This window comes from Balaenoptera musculus, chromosome 15 (genome assembly GCF_009873245.2).
Source record: "Balaenoptera musculus isolate JJ_BM4_2016_0621 chromosome 15, mBalMus1.pri.v3, whole genome shotgun sequence".
Lineage (NCBI taxonomy): Eukaryota > Metazoa > Chordata > Mammalia > Artiodactyla > Balaenopteridae > Balaenoptera > Balaenoptera musculus.
The window spans coordinates 52,741,861-52,747,860 of record NC_045799.1 but is presented as its reverse complement, the minus strand read 5'-3'; positions in this window follow the sequence as shown (position 1 = coordinate 52,747,860).

The following is a 6,000-nucleotide window of genomic DNA, read 5'->3' as shown; positions in this document are numbered from 1 at the left end:
ACACCTTGATCTTGGACTTCTTGCCTCCACAGCTGTGAGAGAATTAAATTTCTATCGTCTTAAGCCACCAAATTTGTGGTAATTTGTTACAGCAGCCCCAGGACACCAGTACCTCACCCAGTCATGGGTGTGGGTCAGGGAAGCAAGACCAGCCCTGGCCTGGCCTGGGAGCTTGATCCCCGCCAGCCTGCTGCCCGGCTGCACAATACCCGGTATGTACCTGGGACCAAACACAGACGAGCAGATTGGGACAGGATGGAACTGGAGTAAACTGAATGCCGCTGATTTAGAAGGTGGCATTTGGGGACTCACCTGAGTTCAGATTCTTCCTGGAGTGTTTGTTGGCTAAACATTTTTTCCCCAAAGGGTGGGTAAGGATTGAATGAGGTAATAAATGGAAAATGCCAGACACAGAGCAAGTGATAGTTAATAGTACTTATTACTATCAGGGTGGAGCCGAGAGAATGGTGGGCCTGGGAATCTAGACCCCCTTCTGCACTGGAAACGCTCTGGACCTTCAGGACCTGCCCCCTGTCTCGGTACCTGCCTCTGTGCCAGGGGCCAATGTGTCCTGTCCCCCTGCCGCCCAGCACTACCATGAGAATCAAAGGAAGGAGTATAGGCACAAATCTCTTGCAAACCATACAGTATTTCATAAACCCAAGATGCTTGCACTATGATTTACACCGTGTTTATCTGTGTCCTGATGCATCTATACCCTATGTCTTTGAACGTGGCTCCGTGTAACTCAAGAAGGGAGGAAAAGGTGGTTTCCAAGCTTTTAATGTTTCCAGGATTTAAAATGTGCTTAAAGAAACTTGGCTTTCAAACAAGCAGGCTCAAACTGCAGACGCACGGTCCTCTTCAGTGGCGCTGGATTTTGCAGCTCGGTTCCTGCTCCCCTCCATCCTCTTGTGATCACCGACTGGCTTCCAGCAGCAGGTGTAGGAGAGGGGGACAGTCTGGACAGAAGCCCCCAGGCTCGGCAACCCAGCTGCCCCAGTACCAGCCCTCCTGCACCGATCTCTGCTTTCCAGATTTTGAGAGCCTTCTAAGAGCGAGCCACACACTTAATTTTAAATTGCGTAATGGTAAACAACAGAAGCAGCCCCAATTGCTAGGGGAACACAGAGAGGATCCACTTCTTAGTCCTGGGGAAGCGGATAAAAGTTCCCAGCTTTCCTTGGTGCCATTCCCGTGATGAATCTCATCTCAGGAACTGCACATTCCTGTCCCTTGGTATCCTTGGCTGGAGAGGTGCAAAAGGGGCACTTGTGCAGGGTGGGGTGAAAGAGCCAGAAAAATGACCAGGCAGAGGAAGTGGAAAGTTTTAAATAGGTTTGGTGTTTTTTTCCACTTGCATATTTATAAGCTTATGATATAATAATAATAATTATTATTGTTGTAAAATACACATAAAAATTTACCATCTGTATTAGTTTGCTAGGGCTGCTATAACAAAGTACTACAGACTAGGCTGCTTAAACAACAGAAATTTATTTTCTCAAAGTTCTGGGAGCTAGAAATCCGAGATCAAGATGTTGGTGGGATTGGTTTCTTCTGAGGCCACTCTCCTTGGCTTGTAGATGTCTATCTTCTCCTTGTGTTTCTTCACATCATCTTCCTCTGTACGTGTAAGTGTCCAAATTTCCTCTTCTTAGAAAGACAAATACCATATGATATCACTTATATGTGGAATCTAAGATATGACACAAATGAACCTATCTATGAAACAAAAACAGAATCACAGACATAGAGAAGAGACTAGTGGTTGCCAAGGGGGAGGGGGGTAGGGAGGGATGGAGTGGGAGGTTAGGGTTAGCAGATGCAAACTATTATATATAGGATAGATCAACAACAAGGTCCTACTGTATAGCACTGAGAAACTGTATTCAATATCCTATGATAAACCAAAATGGAAAAGAATTTAAAAAAAAAAAGAATGTACAAATTTCCTCTTCTTCTAAGGACACCAGTCACATTGGATCATGGTCCACCCTAATGACCCCATTTTAATGTAATCACCCCTTTAAAGAACTTATCGCCAAATTCAGTCATATTCTAAGGTACTGGGGATTAGGATCTCAACATATGAATCTTGAGGGGACAGAATTCAGCCTGTAATGCTACAAACTGCTAAGAAGACCTATGACTAACCATGACTAAGAGTGGGAGCGTCTGGACAGAAAAGAGGGCATCTAGACCTACTGGCTCCTTCCATGGGGCTCCTCCTGCCCCATGATTATGTCTAAGAGAGTGTGTGGGTGTGGCCTCAAATTATGACACTATTCCCAGAAAAGTGTAAATATATGGCCATCAAGAGCAATAAGACTCTAGCACCAAAGGCTACCGTGAGTGTGTAAAGAGTTGGCAGTTAGTCAGGAGCACACTTTGCAAATATCTCGGAGTCTTACATAAGGCTCTGCTGCTGCCTGCACATGAGAGAGCTTGGGTCACTCAGACAGTCCCATCATATCACTGGAGTGGCGAGTTCTCATCACAGCTTGTGTAAGGACCTTGTCATGGAGCATCGGAACATGAAGAATAAATGGGAACAGCAGGGAGATCCAGAAAATACTCTGCTGGTTGTGTGCAGGCTGGGTGCAACAGCTTAGAGCTTCTCAGTGTGGGTGATGCTGGAGACTTTCTCCTGGAGGTTTTCTATGTTTGAAAAAAAATTATTACTTATTGGCCGTGCAATCACGTTATCTGGCTCGCACACTTTCTGAGTAGTGTTAATGATAGTTTGATACCATCATGTGCCTAAATATACACGTATCATCATAACAAGTTTACAGGGTTCTACCACGGTGGGAACAGATGGAGGCAGATTCATCACGCGAGTGACTGCCACCGGAGGGCTCCAGGGTGAAAGTCAGCGGCACTCCAACAGGGTGGAAACTACTATCCCTAATAATGGTTTGCTAAGTGAAGGTTTGAGGCTGAATGTTGAGATTTCCAGCCTCTTCCCTTCTCAGCTGAGGGGCAGCCAGGCTGGAAGAGCCTTTTCTAGAAAACCTGATTAAGGAAAAACATGTGGAAATACCTAGAAGGGAGTCCCCTACAAAACGACCTGGCCAGAACCTTCTGTAGCAATACATGATCATAAGAATCCCCTGGGGAGGTTTGAAATGCCCCCCTGTACTCCTCCCCATCCCCAAACGGTTACCTCAGAATTTCTGAGGATGGGGTCATGTCATTAGTGTCCACAAGCCTCCCGAGGGATTACAGCGTGTGGCCGGGTCTGAGAACCACTGTGCAAAGGGGAGCCTGTGGTTGACAAACCCTGGATTTTTAGTGACTCCTCTGGACGGTGAATGGACAGCTAGGGCTGACCAGACAGGTAAGAAGAGGCTCTAACTTGAAAAAGGCCAAAACAGAAAAACGGGAGATGATGCAAAAGGACATTTTAAAAAATCTATCTTCAGCATCTTCAGAGAGGTGAGAAGTTATTACACTGGTGACATGAGAAAAGGATGAGATTTAAAAGTTCAGAAGACAGAAAAATCCTCGGACAGTAAAACATGACAGCAGAATTATTATTATTGTGCAAGGTTTTTCAAGAGAAAAAAAGGATAGAAAGTAAAATCTCAATAAAAGATGGAAAGGTAAAGTTGAGGAAATCTCTCAGAATGTTGAGCAAAAAAATTAAAGAGAAAAAAGAAAGTCACAGAGATGGAAAATAGAGACAAGAAAATGAGATGAACCATTCAAGAGGTCTGGCATCCAAGTAATAAGTGTTTCAGAAAGAGCACAGGGAAAACAGAAGAGAGAAATCCTCAAAGAAACAATTCCAGAAAGTTTCCCAGAAACGACAAACGTGAGTCTCCAGATGGAGAGGGACCAGCAAATGCCCAATACAATGGATGAGCACAATGGACCACCACCAAGATCTAGCCCCGGGGAAGTTTCAGAGCTACAGAGAGACCTTCCAGAGAGAAAACAGGTTTCATACCGAGGACCAAGAGTCAGAATGGCACCAATGCTGGAAGCCATAAGATGCTTGGCAACTCTATAGCTGTTGGCAAAGTGCTTTATTTCTCTTGGCTTGAGCTCCTTGTCTGTAAAATGGGCACGATGCTGTGTAACCCAAGTTTCCTCAGGCCTCTCTAGAGCATTTTAAAAAAAATAAATTTATTTATTTTATGTATTTATTTTTGGCTGTGTTGGGTCTTCATTGCTGCATGCGGGCTTTCTCTAGTTGCGGAGAGCGGGAGCGGGCTTCTCATTGCGATGGTTTCTCTTGTGGAGCACGGGCTCTAGGCGCGCGGGCTCAGTAGTTGTGCCGCATGGGCTTTAGAGCACAGGCTAAGGAGTTGTGGTGCATGGGCTTAGTTGCTCTACGGCATGTGGGATCCTCCCGGACCAGGGCTCGAACCTGTGTCCCCTGCATTGGCAGGCGGATTCTTAATCACTGTGCCACCAGGGAAGTCCCTCTAGAGCATTTTTAAAACAAAAGTGACCCGATTCCTCCCCTCTCTCACCCGCCCTAGTTAACATCGATCTCCATCCTCCTTTGGTGTCTGTCCTTGGGGGTCTCCAGCAGCTCTCAGCTCTCACTAAAGCTTTGCTCTGGTCCGCTGTGAAGTGGGTGAGAGCCCCTTCTGCCCTTTGCCTTTTGTGTCTACACTGTTGGAGGTGGTGCTAATTGTACCCTGACTTACAGAGTTTGGGAGGAAACTGTATGAGTTTCCTGGGGCTGCTATAACAAATGACGGTAAACTTGGTGGCTTCAACCAACAGAAATTTATTCTCTCCCAGTCTGGAGGTCAAAAGTCAGAAATCAAGGTGATGTCAGGGCTGCGCTCCCTCTGGAGGCTCCAGGGGAGGATTCTTCTTGCCTCTTCCAGCTTCTGGTGACTCCCGGCCATGCTTGGCCTTCCTTGGCTTGTAGAGGCATCTCTCCAATCACTGTCTCTGTCTCCCCATGCCTCTCTTCTCCCTGTGTGTGTGTCCTCGCCTCTTCTTATAAGGACACTGGTCATTGGATTTAGGGCCCACCCTATTCCAGTATGACCTCATCTTAACTAATTACCTCTGCTAAAACCCTATTTCCAAATAAGGTCACATTCTGAGGTTCTAGGTGGACACGAGTTTTGGGGGTACACTCTTCAATCCACTACACAGCTCTTATGCAGTTTTTCTCACACTTACTCCAAAGTTCCTCACCATTACCCACAGGGTGGGATGGGAGCAGCAGTCCAGCAGGAGGTGGGCCAGGTGACAAATCTAGTGACAGACACCATGCTTTATCCCCCATCCTCTCTCTCAGCCAAGCTCTTGCTGGGTCAACCAACCTTACTTCAAAATGTGATTGCCCCCAGAACTGGTCCTCCCTGGCCCCATGGTGTCATAAATACGCCCATCACATATTTTAGCTTTGGGTTCAAGCCAGAGCCTCTATTATAAGTGTAGATAGAAAAAGCTATAAACTCATAAGCATTACATTAAAGTGTTACTTATTCTGCTTATTAAAAGTAATGGGGAGCTCAACTATTTCACATAAATCTTTTTTTTTTTTTTAATATTTATTTATTTGGCTACACCGGATCTTAGTTGCCCCATGCAGGATCTTTTAGTTTCGGCATACCAACTCTTAGTTGCGGCATGTGGGATCTAGTTTCCCGACCAGGGATTGAACCCAGGTCCCCTGCATTGGGAGTGTGGAGTCTTAGCCACTGGACCACCAGGAAAGTCCCCCACATACGTCTTATCTCTTTTAATTCCCACATGCATTCATTCAATAAGGTGTTATTGGGCTATGTACCAGGCACAGCAGGATTTAGAAGCTATATACACGACTAGATTGAAGACTCCTGGATTATAGAGGAGTCTGCAAGGGATTTTGGTTATCTTCTCTAATCGATCTTCTTTTGTTTTGCCCAGACATCTGATTCTCCGCCAGCGTAAAGGCAGCTGCCCAAGACTTGTCACCAGCCAACAGGATGGAGGAAGTCAATGGTGAAAAAAAATGTGGGTAGATTCTTACAAACTCACCCT